At 37.3% G+C, this 23,566-nt stretch overlaps 1 protein-coding gene across 1 annotated transcript in view; it reads right to left on the bottom strand.

Annotated features, from left to right (window-relative positions):
- Window positions 1-12,307, bottom strand: part of LOC126484118 (uncharacterized) — a 110,000-nt gene extending 97,693 nt beyond the window's left edge. Inside the window, exon 1 of the mRNA XM_050107502.1 lies at window positions 12,156-12,307. The gene's annotated coding sequence lies outside the window, so the exon portion shown is untranslated. The remainder of the gene's footprint in view (window positions 1-12,155) is intronic.
- Between the last annotated feature and the right edge of the window lie 11,259 nt (window positions 12,308-23,566).

Genomic DNA, 23,566 nt, shown 5'->3' with positions numbered 1-23,566 from the left:
ATTAGTGTAACTGTAAAATATAAAATTTATTTTTATATTATTTACATTGATTTTTAGGGTTCTGTACCTCAGTCAGTAGAAATGATATTCTCATAGGAACATTTTGTTGTCCCTCTGTTAAGATCCCTTTTTCTCAGGAACATGCAGAGGAATCAAGTTGAAGTTTATATAAAATACTAAGGTCTACGGTCCATTGACAGTGTAAAAAATTTAAGCTTGTAAGTCAATGCAATCGAAAGATACGGTGATTAATTTCATACATTTTAATGCTCGCAAGCTCCCTATCAAAACATACAGATCTATACACATAATTAAGTTTGTACTGAACCCTTAGAACACGGGTACTACTCACACTTGTCCTTTTTTTTCTTTTCTTATAATACGGGGTGTACAAAAAAGAATCATCCAATTTTTAAAAAATCATAACTGTTATGTTGGTTGAGATACGTGCGTGAACAATGTACTGTTGGAATGAGCAAACACTCATGTTTTCCCACTAGGTAGCAGCAGTGTGCGACCGCTACAGTTCTAGTAAAAATGGTGTAGGGGCAACAGAAAGCGTTTCGCGTTCTAAGTTTTGCGCAATGCGGGTCTGTAATAACTGTCAGTGTGACTTTCATGTTACACAGGAAACAATACAAAATTCAGCTACTGCAAGCTCTTTGTGAAGGTGGCATACAGCAACATGTGGAGTTCTGTAATTTCGTTCTTGGGAAGATAGAGGATGACAGTTTTCTTTCACGCTTGGTGTTTGGTGATGAGGCAACATTTCATTTAAATGTAAAGGTGAAGTGTCATAATGTGAGACTATGGAGTACAGAATAACCACATGAAGTTGTCTCCAGACTTTAATGTGTATTGTGCAGTTTCACAGGAAAAGGTGTATAGTCCATTTTTCTTTGCCAAGAACACTGTTACAGGAAGCACATATCTTGATATGCTCGGGAAGTTTCCTTTCCCACAGTTGGAGACTGATTTGAATGATTTCATTTAGCAACAGCATGGAGCACTGCCACACTGGCATCTGGAAGTGCGGGAATTTTTAAATCAAATAATTATAGACAATGGATTGGTCACACTGACCAAACGATTCAGCCTCTTATTACTGGCCTCCAAGGTCACCAGACCTGGTTGTATGTGATTATTTCTTGTGGGGGGGGGGGGGGGGAGGGGGGGGGTTATAAAATACTCTGTTTGTGCACCTCCATTACCAACAACAGTGAGTGAACTGAGACATCGCATAACAGTAGTCGTGGAAGCTGTAACTCAAGGTATGTGTGCTGCAGTGTGGGAAGAATTTGAATACCCCATTGACATATGCCAAGCATCCCAAGGAGGGAATACTGAACACCTATGAAAAGGCATGGAGAAAGAAGAAAAAAAAAAGTTTTTGGGTTTCTCGTTCATCAAAAAACAAAATTCATTGTAAATGTTTATTAGTTTCAGAAATATAGACAAACCAAACTGGATTATTCATTTAGCCACACTAAATTTTGTAGATACTACAGTGCAAAATGCTGAAAGGCAAGCTGATCTTAGCCACAGAGAGTTTGGGAGTGATGGAACAAACTCTGCAGAATGGAAGAGTCAGCAAAATGTTACTCGAGAGACTGCTAGACCTACAGGGAAGGCAAAGTGTACTGTTATGGAAGAATCCCACCAACTCCACTTCACCTATTATTGGTGAAAATATGTTGCTCTGGTGAAAACATGCACTGAAACAGAGGAACACATTGTTCTCAATGACAATCTGTAGTACTTGAGTTTGGAGGAGTTGGAAGCATTTTCAGTCATAATGTATGACTGAGGGACACATGGTACAAGGAGTCTATGTTTGAGAGATCTGTGGAACCTTTTTCACTCAAAAACAGCAGGAAATTTTTAGAAGTTAAATGATTTCTTTGCTTTGAAATCAGAGCTAGCTATCAGCAATGTACAGAAGTAGACCATTTTGTTTAGCATCTGAAATCTGGAACATGTTTATAGATAACTACACTGCATGTTATAAACCATCTGAATTCCTAGCTGTGAATGAGCAGTTATATGCGACAAAATGCAAACATCCATTTACTCAGTAAAAGAGTCCCAAACTTAGTAAGTACAGTGTAATGTACTGGTTGCTCACAGAAGCTTAAGTTAGATATGTTAATAATGGTTTTCCTTATTTGGGAAAAGACGAAACAAGACATGCAAATACCAACCTCTAAGAAGGTATTACACTACGTCACATGGGACCTTACTTATGAAAGGGGAGAAGTGTTACATCAGGCAGTTTCTTTACTTCTCTCAAGCTGCAAAAGAGGAGTAAAAGCATTGTTGGCACTCTGAAAATAAATTGAAGGGAAGTGCCACCATCCGTGAGAAAAGGACAAGATGTACTTCATTCAAGCGTTATTTACATGGTTCACGACATTACTCTAACATATTACCATGGGAAGACTACTAAAACTGTGCTTATTCTTAGTTCTATGCACTACAGTGCAAAAGTCAATGAGGCTGCAGAAAAGAAAACTCTAGAAACAATCAATTTTCATAACACCAAATTTGACATAGATGTGGTAGATAAAATGTCATGCAAATATAGCATAAGAGCCACGATGAGAGACTGGTCCATACAAGTTTTCTAGAATATTCCTGACCAGGATACGATCAATGCCCACTGCTTGTACAAGTTGATAACTGGCTCCACCATCTCTTAATGTTTTTTTACAATCAAAGTTGTAAAAGAAATAGTGGTGTCAGTCAGGAACTTTTGCCCTTAGCATCTCCAGAATCCATTTTGACTGCCAAAAGAGAAGAACGAACATCTAAAGATGTTATATGAAAGACTTGCAAAGAGTAATCTTGTAAGTGAAACAAAACAAGAGATAATTGTTTTACATGTAAAAAATCTGCATGCTGCTCATGTCTAGCAAAAGGATATGCAAAAAGTCTAATTGAGATTCTTAGAATATACAGAGTTCTCCATATAGATATGCCCAGTAAAACACTACTTATTCATTACAGGATAAAAGAATAATTAGAGAGTAGCTACACAATTGTATGATAGTAAAATTTGTCATTATTGTTGTATGATGCACATCAAATAAAAATATGTGTATATAATTACTATGCACAAAAAAAATAATAAAACCAACATTAAAGACAATAAATATGAAATATCTTTACATTTTGTAAAGAAACGCAAATGCGATAAAAATCTTAGCAGTCAATTGATCTCTACTGGGTGTTCTACGACAACCTAGTGTTTTTTATTTTTATTTTTTTTTTAATCTGTTTTGAAATTAATCTACCACAATGCATGTTAGTCTCACGTGAGAAACACAATGTTTGGAGTTCAAATGGCTCTGAGCACTATGGGACTTAACATCTGAGGTCATCAGTCCCCTAGAACTAAGAACTACTTAGACCTAACTAACCTAAGGACATCACACATATCCATGCCTGAGGCAGGATTAGAACCTGCGACTGTAGCGGTCGTGCGGTTCCAGACTGAAGTGTCTAGAACTGCTTGGCCACACCGGCCAGCACAATGTTTGGAGGGGCGGGCGGAGTTCCTTTACAAACAGTATGACACAAAGTATGGTAGTATGCTAACATCACTAAACATTGACAGTCTGTAGAAGTGTTTCATAGAAAATTGCACTTTATGGTTGAAGGAAAAACTGCAATCAGAATAATCATGGAAGTAATTTGAACATTTTTCGTGAATATCACTTCCAATTTTATGATTGAAGAGATCGGTGGAAGAAAGTGCTAACCTACAAAGAGCACTTTTTCAGGTACTGCATGCTATACGTTTGGTTAAATTCAAAGATAATGATGCAAATACAATAAGAAAGAAACAATCTATACAGTAGAAAGTGCTTTCTAGCATTACACATGGGACTAAATGTTACTATCATATGATATTCAAACACACAGCAGATAAATTTAGCACTCTAATCATAACGAAATGTGGGTTGGCACTTTGTTTCAATGACATCTTTAATTCATGACAGCAGGAGGTCATAAATAGTTCTGATATCTCAATGCTAAATTCATAGTCTGCATATTTCTAGTATCATTTTTCACATGAAATTGTATTCATCATGTAGGAAACATGAAAGTTGTAACTATACTTAGAAGAATAGGTAAAATATTACTATTCCTGAGTAGGTCTACCTGTACAATTTCAAGGTGAATATATCAGTAGACATTATTCGCGGACGTTGCTTCAAGCCACATTTGTTCCTTTTTGTCTTCACTACTGCAAATTATTTTTACTTTTTTGAAAGCTATGAAGGCTTGTCATTAGCTGTTCACCGACATCATCATATAGCACAATACAGTGTTATCCTGTTTCACATTAACAGTAAGTAGCTGAGTCAAAAGCAAAAAACTAACAAACATTTTGAACGAATAATTCAAATGACATCAACAATGCCACATTAAAACCTGTTGCACTAAGTTTTCTAGTGCACAGTTTATGTCCAGGTCAGGAAATTGTTCCACATAAGTCTTGGTTACTTTTACTGTCAAATTTTAAGATATGTATCTCTTAGTCAAATTAATCAGATAGAGAAAGTATGTACTTGGGTCATTCCCACTCAGCTCTCTTCAATTTTGATGAGATTTTTACAGGTTGTACAGATTCCTCTTACTTGAAGCTATGCCAAATTACAGGGCAGTAGGTAGTATAATGGGACCACTATCCATGCTTTTTTAAAGGCTAGTTTTTCCATGTTGTGACAGATACTAATACACCGTAAGTTTGTTTACCGTTGCGCATGATAAATGAGGACTCTCCCATGAGGAAACTTTGTTCTTCTGCTTGACTTTTTAGGTACAGCAGCCCAAATGCTGTACATGTGCTCATGTACAGCAGATTTATCACAATGTGCTGTCAAAGTAGCTCGTAAATCTTGTCGTGACATATTTGGATCAAGATTTGGCAGCTCATATCTTATCATAGAATAACTTTCTGATGCTTATTTTTACCTTGTGCAACCAGATAATGTCTTAATGCTGTGCAATTGGTGTCTTGATTACTCAATTATCAAGTTATCCAAGATTAAAGTTGATTCAAAAAATGTATTAATCAATTTTGTCTCATTTTCAAAAGGCTATATCTCAAAATCTTCCTCTCAGTTTTTATTTTTCTTTGTACCACTGAAAAGAGCTCTTTTTGTTTCATCAAGAAAAGTATGTTTCATTTGTAGATAAACCTGTTCAAAGAAAATGAAGTTCAAAAACATGCTTTGCCTGCTATTATGAGCAAAGAATGAGTGAACCTTTTGAATATGCACATTTGAAAATTATGTAAAATTTGTTATTAGGCGTCTTTGTTTTCCTTAAAATAAAAATTAATTTGCTCAGCCACTGACTTTAAGAAATGTTTGTCTGTTCATTTAGGTTGTTTCTATTTTATTTCGGAATTTACCAAAACACATTTCACCATCTATGAAAATGCAGTTTTTCTGGTGAAAATATCCAGTATTTTTACACTTAAGCCTTGAAAACAAAGTCAAGTAGAAACTGTAACTTGGCTGACATTCACAGCAACACTTCACTTCAATGCAGTGTAACACTGGTTTTACAGATTATTCAGCGTAGGACCTGATGGGAAGGTTTCAAATAAATAAAAGAATTTTCATCATGATGGTGACACTTACTTAATTGAAGAAATGAATTACATGTTGCTGAAAATGGCCAAAATGCCTTCATCATAAAGCATTGCTTTTGGATAAATATGAACGTCTGCAGAAATTCTCTTGTGATATATACTTTTGATCTAATGAACCATTCTGTGAAAAAGGCTTATGGGTTGCAATGGCCATTTGAAAACTACGAAAAAGAGCAATGTTAAACCAGTTAATAAAATCTGACAACAATTTTGCAGCAAAAAAATCATTACAAAAGAAGTCAGCATCATCACAGTAAGATGATGAAGTACGTCCATTGGAATCACACAGTTGACACAAGCCTAACTGCTCCTCTGACACTTCAGCAGGTCTTACGAGAGATGCCAGAGGTCACACAAAAGGTTGGGTAAATGAAACTCAAGAAGCAATTACACATACCACTGCTGCTGCTGCTGCTGCTGCTGCTGAGGGTTTGGGCCACCCTCTCCCAAGGGGAGTGGAGGGTTCAGTGGCGTTCGCGTCGCAGGAGGTGGAGGATCAATGTGGAGGCTGGCCATGTGACATCACCCGCTCTGCCAGTGAGTGGACATGTGGCCAGTCCTTCAGCAAGGTCCGAGCAGGCACACGGGGGGAGGGGTTTATTAGTGATTGGGAGCTCCAATGTTAGGCGGGTGATGGATCCCCTTAGGGAAATAGCGGAAAGGTCAGGGAAGAAGGCCAGTGGCCGGTGTTCACTCTGTCTGCTTACCGGGGAGGGGGGGTCTCATCCGAGATGTGGAGGAGGCCCTGCCAGTGGCGATAGAGAACACGGGGTGCACCTGACTGCAAATTGTTACTCATGTCGGCACCAATGACTCCTGCCGTCTGGGTTCAGAGGTCATCCTCAGTTCATACAGGCAGTTGGCGGAGTTGGTGAAGATGGAAAGCCTCGCTCGTGGGATGAAATCTGAGCTAACTATTTATAGTATCATTCCCAGAACCGATTGTGGTCCTCTGGTTTGGAGCCAAGTGGAAGGCTTAAACCAGAGGCTCAGACGATTCTGCGGAGATCTGGGAAGCAAATTTTTCGACCTCCGCTATCAGGTGGAGAAATGTAGGGCCCCCTGAATAGGTCAGGCGTGCACTACATGCAGGAAGTGGCTACAAGGGTAGCAGAGTATGTGTGGAGTGCACATGTGGGTTTTTTTAGGTTAGAGAATTCCCTCCATAGGCCCGACAAGATGCCTCCTGAGACGTGACAAGGTAGCAGTAGGCAAAATGCAACAGGGAATAACAATATTAATGTGGTAATAGTAAACTGCAGGAGTGTCTATAGAAAGGTCCCAGAACTGCTCTCATTAATAAACTGTCACAATGCCCACATAGTACTAGGGACAGAAAGCTGGCAGAAACCAGATGTAAACAGTAATGAAATTCTAAACTCAGACTGGAATGTATACCGCAGAGACAGACTAGACAGCGAAAAGGGAGACGTGTTTATAGCGATAAAAAGTGCAATAGTATCGAAGGAAATTGACGTAGAACCGAAATATGAAATAATTTGGGTGAAGGTCATGGTTAAAGCAGTCTCAAACATGGTAATTGGATGTCTCTTATAGGACCCCTGGCTCAGCAGCTGTTGTGGCAGAGCACCTGAAGGAAAATTTAGAAAATATTTCGAGATTTCCCTAACACGTTATAGTTCTGGGTGGAGATTTTAATTTACCAGGTATAGACTGGGAGACTCAAATGTTTATAATGGGTGGCAGGGACAAGAATGCGGTGAAATTTTTTTAAATGCATTGTCTGAAAACTACCTGGAGCAGTTAAACCGAGAACTGACTCGTGGTGATAACATATTAGACCTCCTGGTGACAAACAGACCCGAACTATTTGAAACATTTAACGCAGAACAGGGAATCAGCGATCATAAAGCAGTTACTGCATCGACGATTTCAGCCATAAATAGAAATATTAAAAAAGGTAGGAAGATTTTTCTGTTTAGCAACAGTGACAAAAAACAGATTACAGAGTACTTGACGGCTCAACACAAAAGTTTTATCTCAAGTACAGATAGTCTTGAGGATCAGTGAACAAAGTTCAAAACCATCGTACAATATGCATTAGATGAGTACGTGCCAAGCAAGATCGTATGAGATGGAAAAGAGCCACCGTGGTACAACAACCGAGTCAGAAAACTGCTACGGAAGCAAAGGGAACGTCAGAGCAAATGTAAACATAGCCATAGCCTTGAGGACAAACAAAAATTACACGAAGCAAAATGTGGAGGAGAGCTATGCGAGAGGTGTTCAATGAATTCGAAATTAAAGCTCTATGTACTGACTTCGCAGAAAATCCTAAGAAATTTTGGTCTTATGTCAAAGCGGTAGGTGGATCAAAACAAAATGTCCAGACATTCTGTGACCAAAATGGTACTGAAACAGATGATGACAGACTAAAGGCTGAAATACTAAATGTCTTTTCCCAAAGCTGTTTCACAGAAGAAGACTGCACTGTAATTTCTTCTCCACATTGTTGCACAGATGACAAAATGGTAGATATCAAAATAGATGACAGAGGGATAGAAAAACAATTAAAATTGCTCAAAAGAAGAAAGGCCACTGGACCTGATGGGATACCAGTTCGATTTTACACAGAACACACAGAGGAACTTGCCTCCTCCTTGCAGCGGTGTACCGTAGGTCTCTAGAAGAGCGCAGCATTCCAAAAGATTGGAAAAGGGCACAGGTCATCCCTGTTCTCAAGAAGGGATGTCAAACAGATGTGCAGAACGATAGACCTATATCTCTAATGTCGATCAGTTGTAGAATTTTGGACCACATGTTATGTTCGAGTATAATGACTTTTCTGGAGACTAGAAATCTACCCTGTAGGAATCAGCATGGGTTTCGAAAAAGACGATCATGTGAAACCCAGCTCGCACTATTCATCCACGAGACTCTGAGGACCACAGACACCGGTTCCCAAGTAGATGCTGTGTATCTTGACTTCCACAAGGCATTTGATACAGTTCCCCACAGTCGTTTAATGAACAAAGTAAGAGCATATGGACCATCAGACCAATTGTGTGATTGGATTGAACAGTTCCTAGATAACAGAACGCAGCATGTCATTCTCAACGGAGGGAAGTCTTCCAAGGTAAGAGTGATTTAAGGTGCGTTGCAGGGGAGTGTCATAGGACCGTTGCTATTCACATTATATATAAATGACCTTGTGGATAACATCAGAAGTTCACTAAGGCTTTTTGCACATGATGCTGTAGTACATCGAGAGGTGGTAACAATGGAAAATTGTACTGAAATTAAGGAGGATCTGCAACGAATTGACGCACGGTGCAGGGAATGGCAATTGAATCTCAATGTAGACAAGTGTAATGTGCTGCAAATACATAGAAAGAAAGATCCTTTATCATTTAGCTACAATATACCAAGTCAGCAACTGGAAGCTGTTAATTCCATAAATTATCTGGGCGTAGGCATTAGCAGTGATTTAAAATGGAATGACCATATAAAAGTAATTGTCGGTAAAGCAGATGCCAGACTGAGATTCATTGGAATAATACTAAGGAAATGCAGTGCGAAAACAAAGGAAGTAGGTTACAGTACACTTGTTCGCCCACTGCTTGAATACTGCTCACCGGTGTGGGATCCGTACCTGATAGGGTTGATAGAAGAGAGAGAGAAGATCCAACTGAGAGCAGCACGCTTCGTTACAGGATCATTTAGTAATCACAAAAGTGTTACGGAGATGACAGATAAAATCCATGTAAGACTCTGCAAGAGAGACGCTCAGTAGCTAGGTACGGGCTTTTGTTGAAGTTTCTAGAACATGTACAACCAGTATATTGCTCCCTCCTACATATATCTCACGAAGAGACTATGATGACAGAATAAGAGAGATTAGAGCCCACACGGAGGCACACCAACAATCTTTCTTTCTACGAACAATATGAGACTGGAATAGAAGGGAGAAATGATAGAGATACTCAAGGTACCCTCCGCCACACACCGTCAGGTGGCTTGCAGAGTATGGGAGTACGGATGTAGATGTAGATCTAAAAGATTTTTGGACATGTAGTATAAGTAAGGAACATCCTAAATGCTTAGATCATAGACTGCTGACTAAACAACTGAAAGAAAATTTGCAGTTGTCAAGGAAGTCAGAAGAATTGTAGATTTTGATATTATCACCTCAAAGTTGGACTACAAAAGACATGATGGAGTGTGGAGTCTCAGAAAGAATGGTAAAATGTTGGCAGTCACATGTAGGTTTATCTGCAAAGCCAATGCTAAACTGCTTTGAAATGTTTCCTTTAACGTCCATCAACGTACAGTTCAATTCTAAAGTCCACCTGACTGTTTGCAACTGTTAAACGTAAAAATGCTGGATATTTTCACATGTTCATGGATAGTGAAAAGTGGTGTGGTGAATTTCAAAGTACCACAGGAATGATCTAAATGACCAAAGATTTCTGAAATTCAAAACCTCATCAAATTAATTTTTATTTTAATAAAAACAAAGACAAGTAGGCCTAATAATAGTTTTTTCTTAATTTTCAAATAGTCATCACATTCTTCGCTCTTAATAGCAGTCAATGGATGTTTTGAAATCACTTTATTATCTTTGAATTGGTTTGTCTAAAAAGTTAAAAACTTTTCCTCATTGAACAAAATGAGCTCTTTTCTATGTTGTATGTTGCAGAGAAAAATCACATGTGAGAGGACCCTTTCGAAAATCGGGCAAAACTGATGAATAAATTTTTTGAATTGAATTTAATCTTAGATGATTCAGTAATTATTTAAGCAATCAAGATGCCACTTGCACAGAGATAAGACATGCTGGCAGGCTACAAATAAGGAAGAAAAATCAGAAAACCATCCTATCATGAGACAAGCACCAAAACCTGATCCAAAGCTGTTGTACACAAAAAATTAAAATCAACCAATTTTTGCATGAGAATCCTCTTAAATCACGAGCTAAAGTAAACAAAACTTGGTGACTTATTAGTAACTCCAATGACATCGAAAAATTGTCCTTTACAAAAGTACGGCTAGTGGCCCCAGCATACTGCTTACTGAACTGCAATTTGGCATGACTTCACATATGACCTATGTATAAATCTTGTAAAAACCAAGAAAGTAAGGATGATTTCTTATTTAAATTTATGCAACGTAACTCAGGACAGCCCATGTAGCAAAATCTATAGTAAACTTTGCAGCACCAATTTTGATAATCATTTATATGGAGGACATCATTCTGCTACCAGCAGATAATCAGAGCAATACAAACATCCTATAGATTTAGAATGGCAACGAAAATCTCTTCCTGTCCCACTACTCCCTAAGTGCCTGTAAACTTCAAACAAGCTGAAATCCATCAGAACGAGTTCTACGGACTCAAAATGGATCACACCTTCAGCAACGTGGCATAATGTATACAGCATTTCACAATTTTTCCGTCTTTTATCTGACACTTTCATCAACTTCCAGTTCACAAATATCTGAGTCTGCACATAATTAGCATGCACATAATGTATCATCAAAAGGTATGCTCAGAAATTCATGTACGTTTTAATACAATTTAATACACAACCATCTTACTGAATGTGATTATACTGTTAAAAGCTTTTGAAAACAGCTATGGGAAATAATATTATAGGTAACAAACATTCCCAACCTCTTCTATAGTAAAATGCATTACTACCACTTATTTTTATACCTCAACACAGGAACATCGAATATAGATTATATCATGATAACTTATACAAACAACTGTATCACAGTGCACATGAGTATTTAAAAATATGTAGGCCTAGTTACTTCGTTCCAAGGCTGAGTAAGTAGGGAAATACTCTGAGTGGGCGTTTCCAGATATAAAGTTAAATTTTTCTGATACGGATTATCTACAGGAAAAAGAGAAATTGACGCAGCATCGTTCCCCCTAAACCCTCCTATGTGAGCAAAATACGAACTTAACACAACAAATCTGCTTCATTTTTAAGCAATATCATATCCGTTTACTAAAAACGCCGATACATGTATCCAATTCGTAAGTCTATATTCGACATGTCCCACATCTTTAATGAGCTCCTCGCTACGATTTATGCAGAGTACTGTGTGTCGTACCTAATATACAATCTAATCGCACGGATTCCACATTAAGGCTCGGCTCTTTGGTAATTAACCGACTATATGCTACTCTTCGTAAACTGGTTGACAGATTTATCACACTACGGTTCTTATCCGCTTCAGAGTTTATAGTAAAATCTTTCGTGTGCATCCGCCTGTCTTCCAAATCAAAGGTGCTTATACCAACTAAATATTCGCATCTTCGTGCTCCCTGTCACTTAGAAATTATAAGAACAGCAAATGATGTACATCAATCACTCGTGATTAAAACAGAAATCATGTTGTTAAGCAGTACTTTGCGTGAATCCAATTATCTTTTTTACTTAATTCAATATTTGATCGATTATCTGAAAATTAGATCACAATTCCCAATTTTCAAATGACTGTTGACACTGTTTCATACCAAGATGTGAACGGGCAAAACAAATCCGCAACTTATCTCGCAAACACTTCCTTCCAAGAAATTAAGGATTAACCACCTCTGATGTGCATCAGGTGCTTACTATCTTTCATATACTCTTGTTTAATAGAGAACAGGAGTTTGCACTCAATCTTTTCCTTTTTATTTGCGACCCGAAAGATGATAACGGATATTTTTTCGTTTATTGACAATTAATTGACAGTCATAAAATTCTATTTGCCGACGTGGCTGACAGGACTTTCACCAGAGATTACTACATCTAAAGGACGAAATCGCAATGGCAGAAGCGATTATCGTTGCTACATGTGAAGGATGGTACAGAATATATTTATTGCTTTTTGAGTTTTTTCAAACAAACATTCCTCTCAAAACAGCAATATAGTTAATTTTTAACAATAATCACATACTGTCATGCAACACTGATTATTTTATGTTGTGGGCATCCGTAGCTGCTGAAGGGCATGATGTTAGGAAGATTTGCGCTAAGCGCTGGTGAAATTGTTGTTTATTTTGTAGATTTATGTTGTAGTTTATGCAGATTAACGCAGCCAAATGACAGGAAACAACTACTCAGGGACAAAATAAACTTATGCTTTATTTGCACAACACATATTAGTACATTTGACTACCAAATTATATTACATTGCCCCATCAACAAACACGGAACGTGTATATTCCATAGAGTCTAATGCACTCTGCACATCATATCTTGTACGCCACTATACACGCTGGGAAATGTTTGTTCGCATAACCCCAACACTCCCCCTTGTTTCTCAGATACTCAACACTATACATCCCAGGTTAAACTATGATGTTTCCCTGGCTTCTGAAATTTGTCCTTCATGAGACGCTTGGTTAGGAGATCAGATAACATTTCTTCCGCGCAGAGATAACTGTGGATTATATTCCCCTGTTCCATATGATGTCTTATAAAGTGATGCCTTATGTCAATATGTTTGGATCTTACACTGGTGACATTATTTTTTGCAAGTTTAATAGCTCCCATATTGTCACAAAATATCACAGTTGACTTTAATGTTGGAGGAGATTCTATTTCACTTATCAGTGTATGGATCCAAAGAGCTTTGGATAGTGGAGGACAAGGCCATATATTCAGCTTCTACAGTATTCAAAGCAACAGTTCTTTATCTCTTACAAGACTGTGATATTAATCCTCCCATTAGTCTAAAACAACTTTCAGTGGTGGAGTGTCTGCTTTCCTACTCATTTCCCCACTCTGCATCACTGTATCCTTCCAAATTTACATTTCCAGTTTTAGAACATTTTAACATATAATCAGCAGTTCCATTTAAATATCTGTATATTCTCTTAACTGCCATCCAGTGCTTTTCTCTCGGATCACTGCAAAACTTGCTTATTGCATTTGTGGCAAATGTAATGTCTGGTCTGGGAGCCTGTGCTAAGTACAATAGACTTCCTACAGCTTCCAAATAGGGTACACTTTCCATAAATTTCTTGTCATCATCATTTATTAGCAGTTTTGCATTGTTTTCCATAGGAGTAGAAATAGGTTTGCAATTTTCCACATTGAACTTTTCTAAGATCTTCTTTGTGTACAGAGATTGATCAATCCATAATTCTTCTCTGTTGGCACTTCTTAGAATCTTCATGTGTAAGTATTGATTAATTTCCCCCAAATCAGGCATATTAAATTCTGACCATAACCGTTCTTTAAAAAAGTTTATGTGGCTTTCACTATCGGTTAAAATAAAAAAAAAATCATCTATATGGCCATGACTGCAATTTCTTCATTGCTCCTTTTATGATATATGATGGGATCTGCCTTTGACTGTAACATGCCTAGTTTGATCAAACTTTTATGCAAACATTTATTCCAGCAATGGCCACTTTGCTTTAATCCATATATGCCTTTCTTCAAATGCCAAATTCTCATTTTCCCCTGATAAGGTCGCTTAACTTCATCAGGTGGAATCACATTTATTTCCTCTTCCAGTCTTCCATTCAGGTAGGCTGTTTTCAAATCCATTTGATGAATTACTAAGTGTTCCTTTACTGCCAGAGCTAAAAGGTATCTTAACAATGAATACTTCACCACTGGTGAGAAGGTTTCATTGTAACCTATCCTTTCTGGGAATATCCTTTAACTACCAATCTGGCTTTGAATTTTCGTATTGCACTCTAAGGATTTTTAATACTAAACACTCATCTTGATCTTAGTGGCTTTTTATTTTCAGGCATGTCAACCCATTCATATGTATCATTATCCACAAAAGATTGCAGCTCCTTTTCAGTAGCCTTTCTCCAGTCTTGAGCATTTGAACTTGCTAAAGCTTCATCAACAGTGACTGGTTCATTGTTGATTGTTTGGGCAGCATACACTTCATAATCTGGATATTCTTTTGGTTTTGCTATATGTGAAGACCGCCTTAAACTGACTTCCTGTGCTGAATCTTCTTCCTCTATTTGATTCTCGGGTCGCACATCAGCTTCCTCTTTATTCTCGTCTTCCTCTGTTTCAGTTTCCATCTCTGTTTCAGCACTATCACACATTATGCTTGGTTCCATTACTGTACCATTTTGACTACTTTCCTTTATTTTAGGTCTATAATCCTCCAAAAATACTACATCTCTACTACCTATTATCTTCTTATTCACAGGATTATAAAACCTGTAGCCTCTTGAATCCTCACAGTAGCCAACAAAAATATATTTTTGTGATTTTGCATCCCAGTTTCCTCTTAATGGTTTTGGAATCTGAACCATGGCTTCACATCCAAAGACTTTTAAGTGATTTAGATCCAGTTTCTTCCCAGTCCATACTTCATAAGGTGTCTTGTGTCTCACATCTTTGGTAGGTGATCTGTTAATTAAATACACTGCTGTCGACACAGCCTCTGCCCAAAAACACTTAGGTAGCACAGTATCGCTTAACAAACTTCTTGCCTTTTCCACAATGGTTCTGTTGGCTTGTTCTGCGACCCCATTCTGAGAAGGACTGTAGCGAGTGGTAGTCTGATGAATAATACCTATTCCATTCAACTGTTCCGTAAACCGTCTGTTTACTTATTCTGATCCATTGTCTGATCTAATAATTTTAATTTTCTTCCCAGTCTGTCTTTCGACCATTTTGCAATAAACAACAAATACATCATTCACTTGATCCTTGCTACTTATAAAATAAACATGCATGTATCTAGAAAAATCTTCTATGAATGTCAGGAAATACAAGCTACCTCCTAAGGATTCATTCTCCATAGGTCCACAGAGATCTGAATGTATGAGTTGCAAGACTTCGGTAGATCTGCTCTGACTCGATCTAAATGGCAATCTAACCTGCTTCCCTTGTAAACACACCTCACATTGAACATTATTCATTCCATAATTTTCCATCCAAGTTGCCATATTCTTCAGTAAAGTCATACTTTTCCTATTCAAATGTCCAAGTCTCCTATGCCACAAGAAACCTTTTGCAGCATAAACAGAGTGATTTCCTGTTTCAGCAGTATTTTGAACTGTATTCTCCTTGTAAATACTCTTACATTACTTGCAGTAGCTACAATATCCCCACAAGAGTCTATCACTTTGGCTCCCTCTATATTGACGGTAACTTTATTACCCTTCTTTACTATTTCGCTTACTAATAACAAATTAGTTGCAATATTCTTTACATAATGTACATCATGAGCAGCAACAATTTCCTTTTCCCCATTCACAAGCAAATTATGGTCCACTTTTCCTATGAGTTCACATCTTAACTTAGATCCGTAAACTGTAGGAATTCCAATGTCAGTCCTTAACTGAACATTATACAAATCTGACGGAGCTTTGGTAATGTGCTCATATGCTCCTGAATCTAAGAATCATTCTCCATTATCGTCACTTGCTTCATTAAAAGAGTAAAAAACAGAAAATGCCTTAACTTTATCGGCAATCTTTCACTCAGAACTACTAGAATTAATATGCTTCTTTTCTTTTATACTCAACTTTTTGTTACACTTTGAGCAATATGTCCAATTTTCTGGCAACTGATACATCTTATTGGCTTCTTCTTCTTGTACTTAAGAGTATAAAGCCGACGCTGTTTCTTTTTCTGAAGAATTAGAATCTGGTCCATTCTCCACGTCCTGTAGAATCTTTACTTTAACACTATCCGCTGTAATAGATATTCCCGAACTTTCCAAACCCATAATCATTGGCGAATATTTCTCTGGTAGTCCAGCTAACAATAAAGTTCCAATCCATTCACTGGCAATTTCAAAACCAATATTCCTCAGACGATTGGAGATTCAAATTACTTTATTCACATATTCATCCACGCTTTTACACTTATTCAATCTTGTAGTTATTAGCTCACGAAGTATCCTACTTTTCTGGTTAAACCATCATCTTCAAATGCGTTTTTCAGTTTGTCCCATACCTCCTTTGCTGACATAGCCTTTTCTATGTGAACATAATTCACTGGATCCATCAAGAAGATTAGTTTTGATTTCGCCCTCCGATCCTTAGTAGTAAAACTTGATTCAGTATGTACCAATTTACCGTTTACGACGTCCCATAAGCCATCCAAGTGCAAATACACCTCAACGGCAAATTTCCAGGTCGCGTAATTTTCGCGCCCTACAAGCCGCTCTATTTGTGGTATCTGTGTTGTACTCATTTTACAGTTATTTTCTTATTCGTATAGCATATACGAGCTTCCGCACACCTTCTGTGCAAATACATGTCACCTTAAGGCTTATTATTTTGCTTTAATCCAGTACCTAGGCCCACATCCTGTTGTAGTTTATGCAGATTAAAGCAGCTAAATGACAGGTAACAACTATTAAGGGACAAAATAAACTTATGCTTTATTCACACAACACATATTAACTCATTTGACTACCAAATTATTTTACATTGCCCCATCAACAAACACGGAACGTGTGTATTCCATAGAGTCTAAAGCACTCTGCACAACATACCACTTGTGCGCCACTATTCACGCTGGAAAATGTTTGTTCACATGTCCCCAACAATTTAAAATTAATAAGAGAATGTCTAAAATACACTCAAAACGTTAAAAGAGCATAAGGAAATCCCTCGCTCCTGGGGCCGATTGTACAATCTCTAGTTAGTAGCCGGTTAAGCGCTATTCTCGGAATAGCGCAAAAAACGCGTTGTACGAAACCGGAATAGCACCTAACTGGTGAATAAAATCGCGATAACTTAACCTGGGGAATATGTTTTCAAGATGGCTGGAATAGCGACTGATGCAGACAGCGATGACGATATTTTTGCTGAAGTGTTCATGAGAACGAGGAAGGAGAAGAAAATTTTTGCACGTGAAGATCCGATTTATGACTACATTACTTACCTACACAATGAGGAAGAAGTTATTGTACTACTCCACTGCGAGTGCTTCGAAAATGACTGTAACATGCCCTCAGGTGCTGTTACCAACTACGACCAGCCATAAAAAAGGGGTGAAAATACCAGAATGTACAAGTAAAAGGATTGGCAGAGTTAGTTGCCTGACATTAAGACAACACATCTTTTGTCTGAGTAATTGCATAGTTGCTTCAAAAAGATTAGAGGCAGTGCCTCCACTGGAAAGAAAGGTGAACTATTACCACCAGTAATGAGTCAATGCTTTTTCTATAAGCACTAAAGATCGTGACCACCACCCATCTTTTACTTTGTCACACATTAAATCGAAACCTACAGCAAAAAAAGTTTCATGTGTCTGCAATGTGATTCGCTCTGTGACGTGATACCCCACCAAACGCATAGGACAAGCGTTATTGACAACATGATGAGCTCGCCTGCCCAAACTGCCAGCTGAGGTGCCCACTGTAGATGGTCCTCCAGTTGGGTAAAAACACATCGTTTATTTTGTATTGGAATATTGAAAGAAAATGCTCCCTGCATTCATTTACATGACAGCATCATATCTTAATGTGCACTTATAAATTAAAACAGATAGAGTGAGTGGTCAGCACCAGGATATCACACAGCTGGCTAGCTATATTCTGAACGCATTTCACGAGATTATTATCTCTCAATACATCATCCATACTGCATATGAACACAGATGTCACTAGCCTTGATGGCATATGTGAGATACCATGTGAAGCCAGCACATGTCTGGATGCAGAGTGCTCTCCTCCTAGTTGATCAATATGCAAATCACATGAACTATGAGTAATGGAACACTTATACAAGAACTAAAATCTATTGCTCATGTTGGAGAGCTTTTGATCTGCATGTAAAGTATCATGACAAATGTGGGAAGTATTTAAAACCTATTGCTATGAATAACTGCCATTCAAAATTCATGCACACACATCATGTACCTGAACAATGAACTGCAGTTGATGTATTTTCACTTCTCTCCTCAAATTATATGTTGTAACAAAGCAAGGTGGGACAATTTTACTTCCCTCCTTGTTTTCCCAGCTGCCTCCTTAAAATTCATTTTTTTTTACTTTTAACTAATTACCATTAACATGAGCGAGTTCATAACAGAGAAACGTTTACCTATAGTCTTAAAGCATATAATGCCAGATCTAATTTTGTGCTTAGATTGTGTATGTAATTGATTTGTAATTTATTTCGACTATCCATAGTTAGTATCTTTTGTTATAGGGCGAAATCAGTAATTATTCCGTAACTTGAATTATATTGTTGAATTATAAACAAATATAAATTCTGTAATAATTGTAAACATTTGGAAGGCGAAATGCTAGAAATCTTTGGCTCTCTTCGAAAACATGTCAACAAGACCAGCCCTTAATTAATTCCAAAGTAATTGACAGTTTTGTCATAAGTATTGTATGCATAACTATATTTGTTAATTCATGATTTAAACAAATAATTCGGCTTTAACCAATTTTTCCAAGTATTCAGTTAATTTAAAGAGTTAAGTGTTAATTGTAATTTCTGTAAATTTAACTGCAAACAATGTGTAGTTTCAGCACCTATTATTATTAGGATATATAATGGCCCAATTTTTGGCCCTGAATCGGTCAGTCCACAGCCGAGTTTCAGACAAGGAACATTTGTTGGTTATAACGACAAAAATGCATCGACTTAACCATGAAATAAGTGTTACACCAATAGGCCATGTGTAAGAACAATGACATTGTCTGTTTCCATGCATACCTGTTTATTCTGTAAGAAGTATGAACACTGTGGTTAGATTTTTACTGCTCATTGATGTTCAACAGCAAACTATTGTAGCAGTATGTGGATGTTCGCCTGCTAACTATTAATGAAGCTTATAGGAAGTTAGAAAAAATGTTCAAATGTGTGTGAAATCATATAGGACTTAACTGCTAAGATCATCAGTCCCTAAACTTACACACTACTTAACCTAAATTATCCTAAGGACAAACACACACACCCATGTCCGAGGGATGACTCTAACCTCCGACAGGATCAGACGAACAGTCCATGACTGCAGCGCCTTAGACCACTCAGCTAATCCCGCATGGCGAAAGTTAGAACAATAGTGCACTGGCCACATATAACTGTGTAATATTGGGGGGTTGTGAACAGTAAACGTAAAAGACTGCGAAATACAACTGTGCATCTGTCAGCTATATCATTTACAGGAGACAGCACTTGTACTTCGACATCCATTTTTCAGCCACTACGTAGACACTGAGGACAAACAAGCGAAGAAATAAAGCTGGCGAGTATCATCACATATGATGTCCTGGCTGAGGAATTTTGTACATAGCCACAATAAACAAGGACTCGCGAACTTTGACCAGTGAAATCAAGAGCTATTTACAGTGCAGTGATGCAACAGCCAGTCAGTGCTTGGGTTTCATGATCACAGTAGGACAGCAGCCAATCAGCATGCAGGTGGACACAGATGACCGGAATAAACAAGTTGCCTCGCCGAGAAAATTACAACTCGCAGCAGACAAAAAATTGAGATGACAAATGCAGCAGCAGAGCTCCAGGAGAAGAGTGAATGAAAATAAGGTAATTTCATAGCAAAAGCTGTTTTGTATTAATGAGTGACCTTAACGAACAAGATAGTGTGACTGAGAACAACGTTGTAGAGGTTAAGTTGCTAAATGAACAGTAAGACCTAAGTGGGATTGGTTCTGTAGATGATTATAAATCAAACATAAGTGTAAGGATAGGGACGAAAGTCCTGTTGTAGATGGAATGATAAAAGCGTGTTATACATTTTGTGCTGATGTGAGCGAAATGGACAAAAACGGTACTGAAGTGCATGAGATCGTTAAGGTTAAGGAGGAGAAACTTAGTAGTGAAAATCAGCAAGGGCAAAAGTTTATGGCAAACGGAAAAGTGGAAGCGATGTTAAGGCAAATTATGAGTATTTTGAGTAATATAGCTACAAAAGAAGACTTTAGTAGGTAGGGTAATAGTATGAGGAAATATAATACTAATGAGAAATTAACATTTAGTAGTAAATGTGTAGAAGAGAGTGAGAAACTTCGTGATGACAATAGTGGGAACATGGAGGCTTCCGAGAAACAGTGTAAAGGTGAAGTCAAAGCTGCCAGGAAATATTGTCCTGAAAACAGAGTTTAACTTGAGAACCTAATCGATTACATTAAAAATGATTCAGAAACTGAGACAGAAACCAAGTGTGCAGTAGTGGTAGAGGAAAAACTGGTAAGAGTAAATGAAAATACAGATTCAGAATTGACTGAAATGAAGAAAACGGCGGAAGAGGCACAAAATCTAACGTATAGAGAAAATGAAAGTGGGTCTGGTTCTGACAGCAGTTGTAAGGATGATAGTAATGACGAATCCAGTAGTGATGAGGATGAGGTGTTTGAATTTATAATTGATAATGATGGCAATGTGTTAAGTAAAGAAAGAATAAAGGAGGATAATATTAGGCCTAATGAAGAATTAGAGTTTGAGAGTGGTACTGAGGAAGAGGACCCTGCTATGTGTTATTTGAATGTAAGCAGGATGATAGGTTTTCCAGGGAGAGGATTAATGAGGATTTGTTGTATGAAGAATATCGCATGTTAAGCAAAAAAGAAGTGTGGCACCCTGTAATAACAGCAAGGGTACAAGGTATACATGTTAAGTGTTTATTGGGCAGTGGTAGTGATTTGAATGGCATTTCACATGCAAATTTTGAATCTGTTAAGAACACAGAGGGTATAGTAGTAAGGCATATTTCTGGAATGAAAATAATTGGTGCTACTGGTAAGCTGTCAAAGAGTGTGAAACAAGAGGTAATATTAACTGGGAAGTTGGCAGGACAGCTGTTAGAGTGCAATTTGTTGGTGATCCGAAATCTCAGCATTGATGTAATATTTGAGACTAACTTCCTGTGCAATTAGCAAGTAGGGGGTTCAACATTCTGTGTTGGATTCATTATGTGGCGATAATGCTTACCCCAGCTGTCTGTCTCATTTTTCATGTCTCCTGAGGCAGTGAAACTCTTCTCCTATCCTATCTGTTGTTTATAAGTGAATCAGAGTTATTCTGTCTTCAACACTGATGTAATTTTGTACAGTAGGGTACTTTAGTACAGAATTATTTTCGAAAAGGCTTCTCCAGTATTATTCATATATTTTATGTTATGATAGTGATACATGAGGAAGTAAGAGGATGGAAGAAAATAAATTGTACCATGGTTAAAGAATTGTTGTCGAGAAGAAAGGTTTACAGAAAATGAAAGGTGTCAGCATGTGTGAAAGATAAACATCTGAAGTAAGCAGCTCATTGGTGCAGCAACAGAGGCAATATTCAGTAAATACCATCTTAAATACGAGATCTTAATATGAATTGGGGTATAATAGAAGTGTTTATGTTCAGTGCAATCAGTATATGGAGATAACTAGTACCCATAGAAGTGTCATGGTACAGCCTTGTCTAACATAAAGAAATCACAACTTTAAACATTGTTGCCTGGAGTAATGTGTGGAAAGAATAAGCAAGATTTGTATATATATCGCCCTTCAGGCTAAAATATTAAGCCATTTGATGGAATACAGTGAAATAATAGTTTTTGTAAGTGATAATTTTGTCTGGTCAGTAATGAGTTAAGTTAGCCTTAGCATAAGGATCTGCTACTGTGGAGCGTTTTTCAGTAGAATCAATTTTGCATTAGATAAGCAGAGCAGGTTTGTATTTATTAGATAATGAAACAACAATGAAATAATAAAACAATGAAGAATGTTAGGGTCTTAATGATTAGAGAGCCTGTTTCGACAGTAGGGATATTTTTTCAGAATGCCCTTCACTAGTTAACAAGGTAAGATGCAAATGATAACAGTATACAAACAAATGTGGTGTAACTGTATTGATGATCTATTTTTGAACTAGGAAACATTGGGTACTGTTTATAATGTACAATTCATGACACTGCAGCTGGAATGCGAGATTAACAAAACGAGCAATATTTACAAATCATATAATGTTGCATCATTGGGTCTATAGGTTATCTGAAAACTTCTATTAGTGTTCTGAGGAATTATGAGCTTGACGTGGAAATACTGGCATGAAGAACAGTAATTTTGCTGATTGATTGATAACTGTGATGCTAGACTGACGTGGATATTCTGATAGGTAAACTATTCGCTAGCATTTCGTGTTTTTGTGAGGATTTAATTTTCTGTTTGAATGAGAGCATTGCTCACAGTTGGGTATACAAGTAGAACTATGATTTGGTACAACTTCCATCCCCTTAATTTTGATCTGAATAGTAATTAAGCTATGTAATCGTGAATCTATTCTTTCTTCATAATGTAATGATTAGTAAATTATGAACTGCACATCTTGAGTTTTTGCTATTTTTCATATGAGAAAGAGATCCAAATCTTTTAAGTTTAACCACTTTCAGGCAGAGTTATGGCTTAGAGTAATGTTTTGTAGTGTAAAGTGTGCTTGATTTTAAAATTTTACTAGTCCACACCTTTTGTACTATAGTCAATTTTAGTGCTAATTATTGTAATGTTATAAGATGTAATGACTATCATTTGCCATAAGTGTTAAACATATTTTTTCTTAGACTTAAGTTAGAAATAATAGTAAGTGTACTAAAGTAGGGTATTTTGTCTGATATTGTCATATGCTGTGGCAGAGGAGAAACACCTCCAAGCGAACTATTAGCAGTGAATTTGCTTACTAACTGCCACTTCGACCTGTTCAAGGTGTGGACAACTTGGCGAGAAAATAGGTAAACGCTCACTGAAAAAGTGAAAGTGCTTGTGAAAAATACTAGACATTGAGCAAGTGAAATTTTTTGTCTAAACATGAATGGCAATGCCCAGTGTCATTTAAGGATGCAAGGTACTTATAAATGGTAAAAAAATCGAATTTTTTTATCATTTTATTAGATTCTATAGTCTTTCCTGATGACATTGATATATATATATATATATATATATGTTATATGGTTTCAAATGACCTATATATACCAAATTTTA

Source organism: Schistocerca serialis, chromosome 6, assembly GCF_023864345.2.
Source record: "Schistocerca serialis cubense isolate TAMUIC-IGC-003099 chromosome 6, iqSchSeri2.2, whole genome shotgun sequence".
Taxonomy (NCBI): domain Eukaryota; kingdom Metazoa; phylum Arthropoda; class Insecta; order Orthoptera; family Acrididae; genus Schistocerca; species Schistocerca serialis.
The sequence above is the reverse complement of the archived record's forward strand: the minus strand, read 5'-3'. Positions and strand labels throughout refer to the sequence as shown.